Source organism: Xiphias gladius, chromosome 1 (assembly GCF_016859285.1).
Source record: "Xiphias gladius isolate SHS-SW01 ecotype Sanya breed wild chromosome 1, ASM1685928v1, whole genome shotgun sequence".
Lineage (NCBI taxonomy): Eukaryota > Metazoa > Chordata > Actinopteri > Istiophoriformes > Xiphiidae > Xiphias > Xiphias gladius.
In genome coordinates this window covers 29,368,939-29,384,940 of record NC_053400.1, presented here as the reverse complement: position 1 = coordinate 29,384,940, position 16,002 = coordinate 29,368,939, and the positions used below count along the sequence as shown (strand labels likewise).

The following is a 16,002-nucleotide window of genomic DNA, read 5'->3' as shown; positions in this document are numbered from 1 at the left end:
CACCTAGCAGAGACAGAGAGGAAGAGGGAGGGGCAGCTGATGAGAGAGGAGGAAGGAGGAGCTGCAGTGCACTGAGAGTATGAGGGGCACAGAGCACAGGCAGCGAGGGGAGTTGAAAAGAAATAGAGAGGAATATTCTCTGATTGCATTTGCAGCATCTTCTGATTTTTTTTTTGTTTACTGTACATTTCCTATTTATGGAAGGATTGGATTGATCTGGTTAGCTGGAATACAGGCTGCTGCGTGAGGGAGGAAAACATCAGAGTGTTGTGTGTGTGTGGTGACAGAGGAAAGGGGGTTAGAGAGGGAGAAGTATAAACGTGCAAACACAGCAAGGGGATGAAAACGAGCAAAAAAGTGAAGGGGGTTCGTGAAGGAGCGGAGGTAGTGAGGAAACTTCAGGGATATGGATCGAATGAAGTTTAATTTCTGCAGTGTGCAAACCTTTGCAGGTAATGGCAGGCAACTTAAAACTGTGGATGGATAAGTACTTTTTCCGTTTCCAAGATTTCTTGCCAGAGTTGAGGATTAACACCACCCATAGTGCAAAGTGAGGTAATCATCAGACAAACTCACCTTTCCTGCGAGGGGTGGGGGTCGGTGGTTAGAAGCAGAGGCTTAATGGTGCTAATGGGTATATGGGGCTGGCACACACATGCTGGCAGTGCCAAAGAGGCTCCACAGTCGGGGAGTGTTTATGGGAGATTAGGAGGCTGAGGATTTAGTGGAGTGGTGGTGGACATGAAGGGCTCCTGGGCACCGAATGAACCGTGTAACAAATGTTGTAAGGCTTAGAAAAAGACATCAGTACTTTATTTTAGACTTCTGATTCTATATTTTGTCGTTTATATCAAGAGATTTATTTCACTTTATTTTAATTGCTTTACTTTTTAATCATATTTTTTAGACCAAGTTGTGGGGTATACAGTACCTTCTACAAGAAAGTCAACCCCGCTTTTTTGATTAAGTCTGTTAGACAAATAGCATGGTTGCAAATCTCTGCTGTACAATAAAACATACACAGGGGAAAGAATTATTCAGGCAGTTGGAAAAAGGGGAAGCACTCTACACCAATACAGCATAAAAGAAATTTATGGCTCATTTCGCCAACTAGTAGCTAATCTAAAAGAGATGAGTTATGCTCCATGTAAGAAATAAAACCGGATGAAAGGTGGATGAAAGGTGGGTGTTGGAGAAATTTGAATGGATGATGCTGAGGATAAGAACCACCCGACATAGAGCAAGATGAATTAATCTCATTTTTTTTACATTTTGAATGGTCCTGCACCCACTGTGGCTACTTATAAAACGATTTGACATCTGATTCATGACATCTGCATTTACATTCAATGGTGCCATTAATTTTCCTCATTGTGTGTTAGCAGATGAGGGCCTCAGAATCCACGTGACTGAACACTTAAGATTTCTGACTGCATTTGTCCCTGAGACGGTTCAAAAAAATTAATGCATCTGTATTGTGGTGTGACGAAGGGCTTTCTTTATTAGAATATATAAACACTCCTTTCCCATGCATAATGTCTGAACATATGCAATAACTTTCTACTAAGATTTATTTTTCTTTAGAATAGCAAAAAATTAGCACAGCGCTATGAGTTACTTACTTGAGGTAAGCCAGCCAACCAGGGAGCTACTAAGCTGGTTGCCCATTCATTCCATTAAAGGCTTCTCATGTTAAAAAAGAGTTTGTATTGCTTCCTTCTAAGTTGGATATGCATTAGTGTCTATCTACAGCTTTGCTTGGCAGATCATTTTGATAACTGACCACTGGTTACGCTCCGCGCTCCTTAGTTACTTTGTTACGCCTGTCAAGCTTTACATTCATTGCAATTTACACTGATAACAGTGGCAGATTTACCTCTCGAAATTCCTGGTAATTTGTTAAAAAATTGGTCCTTAATTTCAGACCGAGGCAGACAAAGGCAGGCTTCTCATTTCTAGCCTGCAATGGTCAATATTTTCTGTGTGAAATAACTGTATGTGGCAGATTTTATCAGCTGTAGCTATTAGCTTACTAATTAAGCTAACATCAGCTGTGGTCTTAAATACAGACTTGATGGCTGCATACATGATATCACGCTAAGCTACATGTTCAGTAGCTACTTGTTCCAGGCAAAAAGTCAGCATCCTCATTAGCTGAGGATCCATGCAGAAGACATGGAAATAAAACATAGTACTGTTCTTGTATTTTGGTGTAAAGCTTATTTTAGTATTGGTAAGGACCAAAACTTCTAACAAAACCCTGTTTGAAAGTACAAACAAGTTTGCTCAGCAAGTATGTTTTCACTTTTAATGTGACGAGAGAAAAGGCTTTAGGATGAAGACTAAATGACCGAACGCTTTTTACTAGGGTTGCCATAGTGCACTTTTGCTCTCATACTTTTAGTTTTGTAGAGGCTGAAAAAAAGACACTGCCTTCCAAACTCTTTATATACGGAGTATTGCTCTTACTGCAGGCGGCCCATCCACACCGCTTCAGCATGTGGAGAAGCATTAGAGGTCTGCTGCGCTTACAGTTGCCAAGCCATGATTGGAAAATTGCTGTTCAGAAGTTAAGTAAAGAGTCAGTTCAAAGAGCATCTTTTGGATGTGTGTGATGATCAGGATTTTTACTATACTTTAAACAAGTCTTAATTTTGAAATGTGCATGACAAAACTTGACTCAAGGTTGTCAGACGACCTGCAGTTCAGATTTTGGCCACTATACCAAAATTGCTGCACAACTCAACTCTAACCCTTGGGGGTTGGCTTGTTGCCAACTGATCTCTCTCTCACACACACACACACACACACACACACACACACACACACACACACACACACACACACACACACACACACTGTGCTGTACAAGCTAGAAAATATCTGTGCCTGATCTTTTCAGGTACTCCGGGGTTTGTGCCTGAGCATGTTAAATAGTTGACTTAACATCACCTGCAACAATAAATTATACAATGTTTGAAAATAAGAGACTCATTGCACTGAATATTAAATTCCCGCTTTCATGCAAATTCCTTTCAGCAGTGTGCGTTGCAAGAAATGTTAAATAGTAACAAACAATGTATGCACAAAATCTGCTCTTCCCAATCACCCAATGGAATATTTACCATAAAAACCTTTTTACATACATACATACATACATTTAAAGGGCACATTCAGAAAATCTGTATGATTTTCCTGTTAATCTGGTAGTGGCACTGTGCACTGTGTGGACATGAAGACATTACATATTCATGATCGGTTGGGTGGTTAAATCTCTAGCACAGGACACTGTGAGGCTACAACCTGGAAGGCTCCTTTCACCTCTCAGCCAATCACGAGTCAGCTGCCTTCTCCTGAGCCAAACAACTTAGCAGCTTAAAGATACACTCCCCGATTTATTTATTTATTTTTTTCCCCTCCTGGTTCACTGTTTCCATTTTATTTGAGAGGACCAGCTTATTTTCGAAGCATCAACACTGAGGTGGAAGAAAACGTCAGAGTTAGGGGCCACTATGAAGGGCTATCTGATGTCGCCTGCTCTTAGAATTACTGACATTACTAATTTTATGGCAGTGATTAGGAATAGGTCAGTGTGACGTAATTTAGTCTTCATCTATCAGGATATCCACAGAAGTAAGAAAATTCCCCTACACAGCAAAATGGTTTAAAAAAAAAAAAAAAAAAAAAAAGATGATGTCAGGGGACATGATCACTTACTGCTTCTCTTGGTGTTAAAGTGTTTTAGGGTGGATTTTTCCATTAAGCCTGATCAGGGAGGACTTAACACCAAACCGTTTTGTGTATGTGTTTTTAGACCTGCTATCTCCGTTTTTAAGTGTCTCGCAGGCAGCTGCTAACACGTGGTAGGGTGCTTCCAAAATACACACAGCTGCCTCACCCTAGGTCTGCCTCTGCAGGACAATCTGCTACAGCCTGACAAAGAACCAAGTCATTTAGAGAGTGTGAGTGGTCAACTGTAAAGAAGATTGTGCTGCTTGCACTCACTACGACTTGCGGAAGCCTGAAGGGCCTAAAGAGTCATTTTGACTCATTTATGTCACGTTCAATCATGATTATGAGGATGAGGTAGCTCGGGAGTTAAACACAGAGCTTTAGGGAACAATAAGTTAAATGGCAGGTCTTAGAAACGAAGAGTAGGTTCTGTGTTCATAGCTCTAAATAAGACTGTTTTTGTTTCTGTGATTACAGAGAAATAAAATATAAATGAATACACAAGATTCATCTATTAAAAAAAATAACAAAAAGGCTCTTTGAAAGCTGCAGGAGATTTATTTTTCTATTATATTGACTGAAGGAACTGATGTCTCAAAACAGCAAAGACTCTTTCTCATGCTTAGGCGCCATATTTGGCCTACCTGACCCAAGCATTACCACCACTAAAAACCTTGTCAAGCCATTGGTGAAAAAATTTGGGGTAGTCTTTGACTCAACTGGAGCCTTGATAAGCAAATTAACTTAGTAGTTAGAGCAGTTAGTTCTTAGTTCCCCCAGTTGAGGACAGCATCTAAAACCTTTAACATACAGTGGATGTTATTAATGTCTTCATTTTCTGCTGCCTTGGTTTGGTTATTAAATGGTCTTTTCTCTCCCATCTTCACCTAATTGTCAAAAAATGCTGCTGCCACAGTTCTTACTGGCACCAAAAAGAGAGACAATCTCTCTCTGGGGCTGGGTTCTCTTCACTGGCTTGATTTTGAGATACTGGTTTTTTTTTTTTTTTTTCAAGGCACTAAGTGGAAACTCTTTGTACTCAATCTCTCGAATTTCCTAACCTGTGAGATCTTTTCGAGATCTTTTAGATGTCTTAAAGCTGGTAATATTTTTCTTGGTCTTGCTGAGGCGTTTGGTGGGTTTATTGCATAAAAGTAAGCAAAACCGTAGTGTACCTGAACCTAATTTAACCCAACCTTATCTGCAAAATACTGAGCAAAAATTTAAATTAGTAGGTTAGGTTGCAGGTTTGTATTCATAGACCATTTGATGAAACTATAAATCCTTGAAGATGTTCTAATCAATATTATTAATAAGAAAAGATCAAATGATCAAATGTAATTTGGTCACTCGTAAGGATGGACACACAGAGGGTTAACACCCAACTCTGCAGTTTCCCTCACCTTGAGCACTCTAGCTTTTTTGAGTCAAAGTTTTGGTTTTACAGCCTGCAACTTCACTGTTTTTATTTCACTCGCACAGCTCTCAACAGCATGTTCAGCAGCAGCAGGTGGCAGTTTCCAGTGAATAAGCGCTGATAAACCCGACAGAAAGAAAGTTAGCGTCTAGCTGTTGAGCATAGCAGAGCATCTGACGACTAAAGAACCACATATTTCCCTTAGGAGTTGGTAGAGACCAAAAACAGGACCACTAGGAGTGTGTATATTGGACTTACATTGATGAAGTATGACTCCAAATGAATGCCAATGTGGATCCATGTTTGCTGGTGTGTAAATAAGCAACTCTTTATCAACACATTCGCCATTTCAACTTTATAATGAAAAAAATATGTCAATGTTGTGTTTACAGCCCAGTGACCAAAACTCAATTTATGCAATTTGCATGTTATTTTAAAAAAAAGATCTTTAAAAAAAAAAAAAAAAAATCAAAATCATACCAACATTTCTGTCATTCATAGAATATTTAAAAACTACAATGAATGACTGAGAATACTTATTTCTGGCATGCTTTAAAGTGGCCTGTAATTGGTTATAGGGAGTTCTTTTAGCACTTCTAGAAGTGTGACTAAAAATCACCACACCATACACAGCCCCACACACAGAAAGTTCTTACAAAAGCATCAAGAAGCATTAAAAAAAATCAACTGTCTCTGTGTACTCATCATACACATCAGGCTACAATCATCCGGCACTCTCATAACACTCAAAACAAAAGACATCTTTGTCGATCTATGGGTGATTTGTTTGCCAGAAACCAGAAATTTTGACATAGTGAAGGTGTACTGTGTAGTACACATTGATTCCGGGTTAAATCTAACAGCTGAATGCGTTGACACAGGTTGTCAGGAATCAAAGTCACGTTTTCAAAACAGAGGCAAGAGGCCAGCTGACTGGAGCAAGTCCAGGAAAAATGCTTGTGAAACAAAATGCCTTGTGAAGACAATCTCTCAAATGAGCTAAAACAGTGCTGCTTGAGTTCCAACGAAGATGAGCAGTGGTAGTGTGAGCCAGAAAGGGAGAGGTGAAGTTATGTGTAAAATGTTCGCCGCAGGGTTCTTACACACCAGTCAGAAGGTAGAAAAACACAGATTTGACTTACTTGTTTCTTTTGTTGTGGTTGGAAGGTGTCAAAGCACAAACAAAAAGCAAAAGGGCACCCCTCACAGGACCTTCTCTGTATTCGGGCAAAGAAAATGTTAAACAGCAGTAGATATGGTGCTCAATTATTCACTTCTTTATAGATGGTGACTAAGTGTGTGAAGAATGGCAACGGTACAGCTGGATAAAAAGACAGTGGATGATTGGGAGCCACATATGCATGGAGTAATGAGGCTAATGGTTTTTCAATGTTTAATTAACTATCTCAAAGTACTGTATCTCAAAAAACAACCATCATTAAAAGTGTACATTGCCTCACTGAGGTGTAAAAGTGTGGATGGACTCTGGGTGAGATCAAAATGGTATTTTTGTTTTAATTAAACTTCCGCACACTGCCGTCTTTATAAAGGCAGCAGAACAGTTTTCTGACAGTTTGTCCGCTTCGGCGGATAAATGTTTCCCCAGTCGATCCGTCAGATTTACATTTGATGAAAGACAAGAGCAGGAAATCTTTCATCAGCTGGCACCTTTGCTCAGGGAGCACAGTGACAGATGACTGACATGACTTCATTTGGTCAGAATAAATTGTTGGGTGGAGGTTACAAAAGTGTCAGTGTAGAGCGTCCGGTTTAGAGCCCCCAAAAACACAACTGACGAAAAGTTTCTCCTACAATTTCCCCCCCATAAATTTGCTTCATCTTTACTATTTATTATACTAATAATATGTGACTGTGACTCACTGAGCGACATTGCTGGGTATCAGGGGATCCCTAACTTGATTGAATGAAATACTCTATATCCTCATTAAGTTAGTGTTTACAGTCAATACACTGTTCATGAACAAGAATGTAAAACGACAACCTAAATTCAAAACATTTGGTCTTTTAATATACAACACAAAACTTGTTGCTTTTGATATGTTCTGTGAAGGGTTCGTAATATTCATATGATCGGACTAGAAACAGTGTTGTGTCTATAAGTCAAACTCTTCTGTTATAAATGTGAATGGAACTGTGAGTTACATAGTCAAAAAATGACTGACAGGGTCTTTAAGCTGTGTTTGGGTGCGGAAATAAAATATGGAGGGTCCATTTGTTGAGAGAAGCACTGAGCGTCACTTTTTGCTGCCCAAACTTTATATAAGGGCGCCACCCTGTGGATCAGAGGATTAATGACAACTGTAGATTTATTCATTTCTGTATTTCTGTAGTTATTTCTGCAGCTGCTTGTCATAGGCCTGAGGCCAAGCAGTGCCAGAATGAGAGCCATTAATCAAAGAATATTACTGTCTACAACTCATTACAGCTTAAACCCACATTATTATTATAATTATTATTATTATTGTTGTTATGATGCCAAAAGAACAGCTTATGTGTGCGCTTCGTGAGTTTGACATATCTACAAATCAAGGATATTATTTAGCAGCAATTTTGTCATTACCGGTCTTATTGATTTTAATAATCCTACCAGCCGCACTGTCGAACACAAAAACCAAAAGGCCACGTCACTGCTGATATCGTAAAATCCAGCTGAGAAGTTTTTGCTGGGACGTGCAGTTTTATAACCCTTCTATAACCCTCAGAACAGCAAAAAACAGACAGATTCCTCTGGCATGATGCTGACTGCTGTGGAGCATGTCAAAGAACAGCCTATGCGTGCGCTATGTGAGCATGACATTTCTGCTGAAGATGGTAGATGTTTTTTTTTATTTTATTTTATTTTTTATTTTATTTATTTTTTCTGCTGTAGTGAGGGAATATGAAAAAGAGAACACCTGTCCCTAAAATTACAGAGCATGCCAGTGCTTGGCAGTAAGGCACGACTTCCTGTGACCTTGCTTTACATGAGAGAATCTAAACTGGTAAGTGGACTGGGGTCGGACTCCAGCAAATTAAATGAAAAGACTTACAAAATCAGGTTATGTGTGGACAGCTGACAAAAAAACAGATAAAAAAATAACACTTGACAAGAAAAGCTTAACAAAATCCTCCTAGGATTGCTGCTATGTAAGTGAGAACTTTTTAGTTTTGGGTTCATCAACATTTTCTGGCTCATGGAGCTGTTTTAGTACCTGAAATTCTCCATGTTAATGATATTTTACCCCTCACCCCCCTCTGCATATGAGAAAATATCAAGAGCCTCTGGAGCAGTGGGATATATCTCTGCACTGACTCATCTTTACCCTACCCCACCGAAGTTTTAGATATTGTGAATGGGGAACAGCTTCCTGGTGCTCGTCAAGCCATAGTTGAATTTGCATACCAGTTTCTATAGGGGCTTTAACACTTGATCTTGTGATCTATGCGAAGATCACGAGGGAACAGAGTTTGCACCATATGGTGGACAGGGCCCTCTAAAATTTCTCTTCATTATTTGGTTATTAGATAACCAGTCAGAGTAATCAGTGACCTAATCATTCTCATTAGTCTCCTTGACTGTGTGACCGTAGTTTTATTGCAAATTATTACAGAGCCATCCTCTGGTGAAGGCAAGGGCAGCCCATCAGGACATGCTGTATAAGTAAGTTGAAATCAAACAGTTTTAGAACAAAAATAAACCAAGGCATACAGGACATGGCAAAAACTGACAGATAATTAAATTAAGAGTTTCAGTGTCAAGTTTTCAGCATTAAGTAAACGCGCTTAAATCTTTGTATTGTAAGAGAGAGGGGAGCTTTTTTGCACATGTAATTATTTTTTATTTATCTATACTATGACTCAATCGTTTATAGGCAGCTGTCACGTACACAGTCAGAATGTATAAGTGAGGTTTGTACGACAAATCCTCAAAAAAATAATTAAAGGTTTCAACAAAGTTATTGTCGTATGGGTTAAAATGCCATTAGTGCATTTCCATACAGACTCTCCAGTCAACGTGTACACGGTGTTACATACATTCACTATAAAGAAGCGCTGCAACAATAATTAAACAGTACTAAGAGTCTACAGCCATGCTAATGGCTCTTTCTTTAGCCGCCTTTAGGCTGAACCTAAACACAGTGGTGCTTGAGCTAAATGCTAACATCACTGCGCTAACATGCTCACAGTCACAACACAAATATGCTGATGTTTAGCAGGTATAATGTAAACTTAGTTTAGTGCCTTAGCCTTGTAACATGCTTAACACAACACACAAAAAAATGTACAAAGGACAGCTGAGGCTGTTAGGAATGTTAGGAATTAGTTTTGCAGGTATTTAGCCACAAACTAAAGTTTCTGACAAATTAACATTTTGAACATGTTGAGCTGATGATGGTCCCACCTGAGAAGCTTTCCCGGCAATCAATCCAATAGCTGTTGAGATAATTCAGTCTGGACCAAAGCTGTGGACCGACAGACAGGCCATCATTGCCATTCTTTTTTTTTTCTTTTTTCTTTTTGCTGCTAAAAATGCAGCAAAAAATGGAAACAAATAGCATTGAATAAATAGAAGACAAGCACATAAAGTTTGTGGTTACTTGTAATTGTGCCCTGCAGACTGTTGAAAACATTTATTGCCTGACAAAAATACCATGGTAAGTTGTTATGCATAATATGATAGTACAAGTGTCCAAGGCATTTCACATACTCGGCCTCTCATGTTCAGTCTTTTTAGTCTTGTGTCAGTTAAATATGAAAAAAATATGATAGTTGTTTAGTTTATCATATTTATACCCATCTGCTGCACACTCAAATGAAATGTTTGAATTGCAGCATTTCGGCAGCGGACAATTTAGAATTGGTAAGAAATTCAAAAGTACAGTAGATATATCCCACTCATTACCACTGTGATGCATTTACTTAGGATCCGGCCAGTTCACCTAATTATGAAGAGCATGAACAATAGAAAATGTTCTGCAGATTTTTATATTAAAGCTCCATGACTACAGTCTTGGTCGAGTCACTGACTATTTATACGATAAACTTCTCGCTCTCCAAAGACTGTTGTCGAGGAGACAGGAAAACGCAATGCCAAATGTTGCAGTTGTATGAACAGTCGCCTCACACGCTTCACAGAGAGCTGGCCAGTGATGCATGTGCTGAACGGAGATTTAACGAAGTTGAGTGTTTAGATGAGGCGGGCTGCTCTTCTGACTACTTAGTTGGAACAAACAGCTTTGCTAATGCCTCACCACCCTCGTAAAAAGCATGACTGAAGAAAAGCTCACACGCCACCATCAGTATCTGACACCAGCTGAATTACATGACAGCTGCTTCTGGCTACTTGCTGTAAGTATTTCTCTACCCACTTCAGCAAATGGGCCTGTGACTGCGTGGTAGGGACCTACCTGCCTTCAGAACAGTTCAGTTATCCGGGACCCTGGAGGGCCAAACCCACATTTACTTGGACCTGTCACAGCCGCACAGCGGCAGGTTGTCAGGACAGCCAGAGCTGTGCTGGAGTGTCCTCCACATCTCCTTAATGGGGACTTCAAGTTTCTTCCCTCTGGCACGACACAGTTGAACGGGGTGAGAAACCAATTTTCCATGCTACGGATGTGCCAGGCTCTGGTTCATGTTGTTTACACAAACCGATCAGGATTTTGTTGTTAACATTGTTTATTTATGGGTTGTTCTACCGATAGATGCTAATAGTTTGTGTCTTGGGTTATATGTCACAATTGTGTTTTGTTCATGTTTTTATTATGAACCTAGGTGCAAGGAGAATTTTTCCATTTGAGACAAGTGGAATTGGTGCTGCTGCAACATACTGCTATTTGCATTTTTCATCTCATTCATTCAGCTCAGCACACAGCATGCCTTGTCTAGTCACAAGGCCTGTTGTGAGCATCATGAAAACATATCGCCATGCTCTCAATGTGTGTCCTCACTTGTTAATCAGCCTAAAATGCTCTCTCTTTTTGCTGCCAGTTGAGTCATTATTTGTTATCTTGGGGTCCAGTTGATATTAACCGGCAGGTGACTGGCTTAATCAGTATTATATTTTTCTCTTGCATTATGAATACCTTTTAATCACAGATACTACGAGTAGAATTGAAAAATTATTGTAAATGTGAAATTTCTCATAAAAGTAGTGGTAGCAAATGTACTCATTTATTAATAATAATGATACAACTAGTAATAAATGTTATATAGCACATTTCAGAGCACATTTACAAAGTGCCTTACAAGGGAAAAGAAGATTAAAAATATATAAAAAAAAAACATCACATACAAATAAAATCAAGCAAATGAAGGTAAGGAGAATGTATGAATAAATTAAGGTAGAGAAACTAATAAAACAGATCCATCCAGCCACCCCACGGCCAACTGAGAGTAATTCATCATGCGTTCAAAATTTTGATAGATAAGACTGAGAAAAGAGATAAGGGTATTAACAGCAAAATCTGCTTAAAGTATCAGAAGTAAGATTTCTCATTATATTGAAGGGTCTTTTATACGTTATAGTGTGATATTAATGTATTAACCTGCAAGCTGCATTTTAATGTTGTCACTGGTCCAGGTGGCCCTGGGTCTGACTACTTTAATATACTCCTTCATTATGTTTTATGGTCATTTATTTTGAATGTAACACCTTAATCTACAAAGTAACTAGTTATTGTAATCATCGGATGAATGGATGGATTTGAAAAGAACAGTTGTTGCATGAAATTAAAACTGGTTAAAGTAAAGAAAGAAATTGTACTTAAGTACAGTCTTTGGCAACTTTTCACCTGTAATACTCCATACTTGACTATATGTGTGTTTGAGGAAGGTTAGATGATTAACATTCACACATTAGCTGCACTGTTTAGCTGCCATTCGCAGCGTCTAGTCGTTTAGCACCCATGACCACAGAAACCGACATATTAGACTGCAAACTATGTATAAACTTAGCTTAGGCTGTGGAAGAGCTCGTTCAAAAGTGAAGCCGCATGGTCCCAGTGGCACATGTGTATTTCAGTTTTGTCTTTGAAGCGGGCTTCCTGTAGATACGTTCAGTGTTCCCTCTGTGCCGCCATCGACAACAGAATCTGACAGAAACAATCACAGGCGAAAATCACTGCAGCATATTAACTCGGTTCTGCTGGTTATAACCGTTGGCTCCCATCGAGTCTTTATCTCCTCTTCTAGCGGCGCAGCTGCACATTGTCAGTCTTTATCATTTTTTCAAGCAGTGCGGCCGTCTCAGAGATGCATAGATAAACCTGCATGTTTTTTTGTCCTCCCGGTGCTTCCTGCCGTCGGCTGACTGGATGCCTGTGTTTCTGTTGCCGCCTGAGCTCCTCCTGCAGTTGTACATGTAAATCCCCTTTTTAATTGTGCATCCCCATGTGTTGCACATACCACCTGTAGTCCAGACAATAGCTGATCAGTTACAGTTTTTGACCCCTCTTTTCACATTCCTCCTCTTCACTGTTCCCAGGTCCAGTATGTATGGACGGCTTGCTAAACCATCCATTACAGTGTAATCCCAACAAGTCCTTTTGTCAGTGTTTCTTTACTGTGACTGTGGTCTTTGAGATATTGCCACTAATGATGTTTAAAAATACACGTACCGATATAACCAGCTGCCAGAGTTTTATACTTGTTGGAACTTACCTTCACCTTTTTTACAGTTTCTTGTTCCAAGTTGGCTTTCCACAGCTTGACCACAAAACGAGGAAACTGTTTAAAAATGCCATCTCAGCTGTCAGTGTTACATGCGGTGTAATATGTAGCACAGTATTCCACACAGTTGGCATTTTACATCTCAGTCCGCTCAGTAGCATCAGATGTCTTATCCAGTTTTATTTAATTTCTTTAATCTATTCTGTTCTTCCTTGGTAAAAACCATTACCAATGGATTTTCACACACAAATGATTCCAGTCATGGGATATAGCCAGAACATTTGGTCAATAACATGAATGTTTGTTCCTGGACTTTGCATGGATCAGTGAAGATTAAAAATGTTTAGTCTGACATAACAGTGGTATGCCGTGAATACTGCCGTCTCTGTAGAGTTTTGTTTATCCAGGTCATGCAGCAGCTGTTTAACAGAAGCAACTATGCGAGGTCTTAAAGATGCCTCACTACACATTTGAAATGATTCAGCAGTTTGAGCATTAAAATGAAAACAAGCAAAAACAACAATATTAACAAAATGCATTCCATAATGAATTTCGGAACAAACTGTCTTTAAAAGGGTGTGTTTTTTCACCCACGTTGTAGCTTTGCTGAATCTACTGAATTTTCAACTTGCCACAGTGAAATCTTGTCTCTGAGGTTGGTTGCTCTGGTCAGTTGAGAGTATTACTTGCAATGCAAGGAACTACCTGAAGATGGTAGTAAAAATCCACCAGTGAGTCTAAAAAGCAAACTGCCTCTGAATTAAGAGCTTTGTTAATCCTTTCACCTCAGACAATTCAGTTTGTATTCTTGTAGTACTTCACTGTTCCCTCCCCTATAGAGTAGTGTTTTAAGGACACCCGCCCATGCGATGGCACAACAGTATGAACATACCATAACAATTACTTGAAAAGAATGAGAAATTTAGAGGGGTTTTTTTTTTTCCTCTCTTTTTGGCACATTCAATAGCTCTACCAAGAGGGACACCTATTTTCAGTGTGAAGTATGTGCACAAAACAATATTACATGCATTCACAAATTCAGTCTCTCTCAGCTCTCTGTCTATAGAACAAATCTAATTTTATATTTTGTAGCGTGACAGATGAGAATGTTGGCTTCTGTCTGGTTTTGGTTTTGTTTTTTTATATTTTGAAATTGAAACTGCAAGTTAATGTTATCGTATGCAAACTGAAAAGTGGGTACCCACAAAGAATACAAGGATCAAACAAAACAGGCTATGTATTTTGATGGATGTAATACATATTTTAATGAGTTTCACCAAGAATGAGAATCAACAAGAATGCGTGATGCTCTAAGGTTTTAAACCTTGTGCCTTAACACTCTTGTCATGCGTTAAGTTAGGAGTTAAGCCTACTTCTTATATAGGCTCTTAGCAATTCATCTTTATGGCAGAACTGACATTACAAAAATTTCAGTACAATGGTCTTCATAAACAGTAATAGCCCAGTATTTGTCCTGCGGGGTCATCCTGTGAAGGCTGGAGCCTACTTCAGTGAGAGCAAGGGGAGGGTGAAATGGTAAACATCAGTCCCAGAAATGGTCATTCAATGGTGCAAAAACCAATTGAACATAGAACACACACATGTTTGAGCAAAACTTGGGGGTGACCACATGGCAAACCTGCTGACATTACAAAAAACTGGAAATCTATATGTTCATAGATCTACAAATAAATAGATTCTTTGCCTGGAGCTATGGCACATACAGTACAGTGAAAACCACGTTCTTGTAGTACAATGGCCATCTCTGTATTCTTTTCAAGGCAAGAAGGTTTGAGACATGGAATAAGTTGAACAGTGCAACCACATAATGGTTGTTAAATATTCACTGTTTTCGATGTAAATCCCTCTCGTTGGTCTTGACAGTGTTGAAGTACATCTGTGTTGCAGACCTATGACAGTTTAATGCAATGCAATGCAATGTTTTGAGCCCGTCTCACATAAGAGATTCTGACCTTTCACGAAGGTCAGCATACTGTGTCTCGGTCTTACAAGTGGATGGGAACATGAGTAGCGTTGATAAAGATAGAATCCGCAGTATATTTCCATTTCCACTATCTCATATTTTCCTCCTACGCTTGTGAAAAAAACTCCCAAATTCAGGTTAAATAGTCTTTCTGTCTTTTGCATCCTTATCCAGTCCTTCTCTTCCTTTATCACAGAAATGTTTGTTTCATTTGTTGCCGTTAAGTTTTGGCCACGCCACTTCCACTCCTAAAAATTAGATGCACGTAATGTTGCTGATGTAGGACTTTAAGATTATTCTGCTGTGAATTGTTCTCAGTAAGATTATTAATTAAAGCTCTAAAATGTAAAGTATATTCAGCACTTAATTATACTTGATTATACATAATTAACTTAATTAATAATAGTCTTCTTATAACAATCACATGGGTGAATAATTTGTAGAAAAAGCTGTTTAGCAGTTTTTTGCCTTCACTCAGAGGATGCAGAATAAGTAGCTCACTGGCTAACAACCCCACAGAACCACAATAAACCAAGGCACAATCCCCCACAAATGCTCCTCTCCGGTGGCAGCATCACCATGATTAAGGGCCAAGGCTCTGCTCTAGGGGTCTTGCTGGAAAATCTCAATGCATTGGAGTGAACTAAGCTAGACTACAATGACTGAGGTTTTCCTTATTGGTTTCATTTGTAGGGGGTGGTTTACAGCCGTCTTGTGTTATGTTATTACAGTCATACATATCCATTGCTTCTCTGTCACTAAAGATAGAAATCCTGCTGCTGTCTTACTGCTAGAGGTGGGTGTCCTGGCATCTTACTGCAGCTTCACGCGGGTGTCCTGCCAGTTTACTGGCTTTAAATTTGGGTGTCCTGGCATCTTGCCTCTGATTCTGGGTGCCCTGCTACTGACTTTGGTTGTTCTACTATTGTAAGCCCCTGGTCAGATAGCTGTGTTTAGCAGTCCTGCAGTTATTAGTACTTGTGTGATGGGATTAAAGGCTTATGAAACCGATCAAATTTGCATTGGTTTCAATTTAAAGATTCAGCGTGAATACCACCATCATTTGTATTTTTGGTATAGCTTCTAATGATGAAATAAATTAACTTTCTGAACCCAGGTTTTAAGATTTTAATCTTCAGTACAGTAACTTTAAAGTAACTACAAAGTATAAAAAAAGAAAACAAGTACTCCACACAGT

At 39.2% G+C, this 16,002-nt stretch overlaps 1 protein-coding gene across 1 annotated transcript in view; it reads left to right on the top strand.

The window, feature by feature from the left end:
• luzp2 (leucine zipper protein 2) overlaps positions 1-16,002 on the top strand; it is a 203,837-nt gene that overhangs the window by 37,520 nt on the left and 150,315 nt on the right. The gene's annotated exons all lie outside the window — the stretch shown is intronic.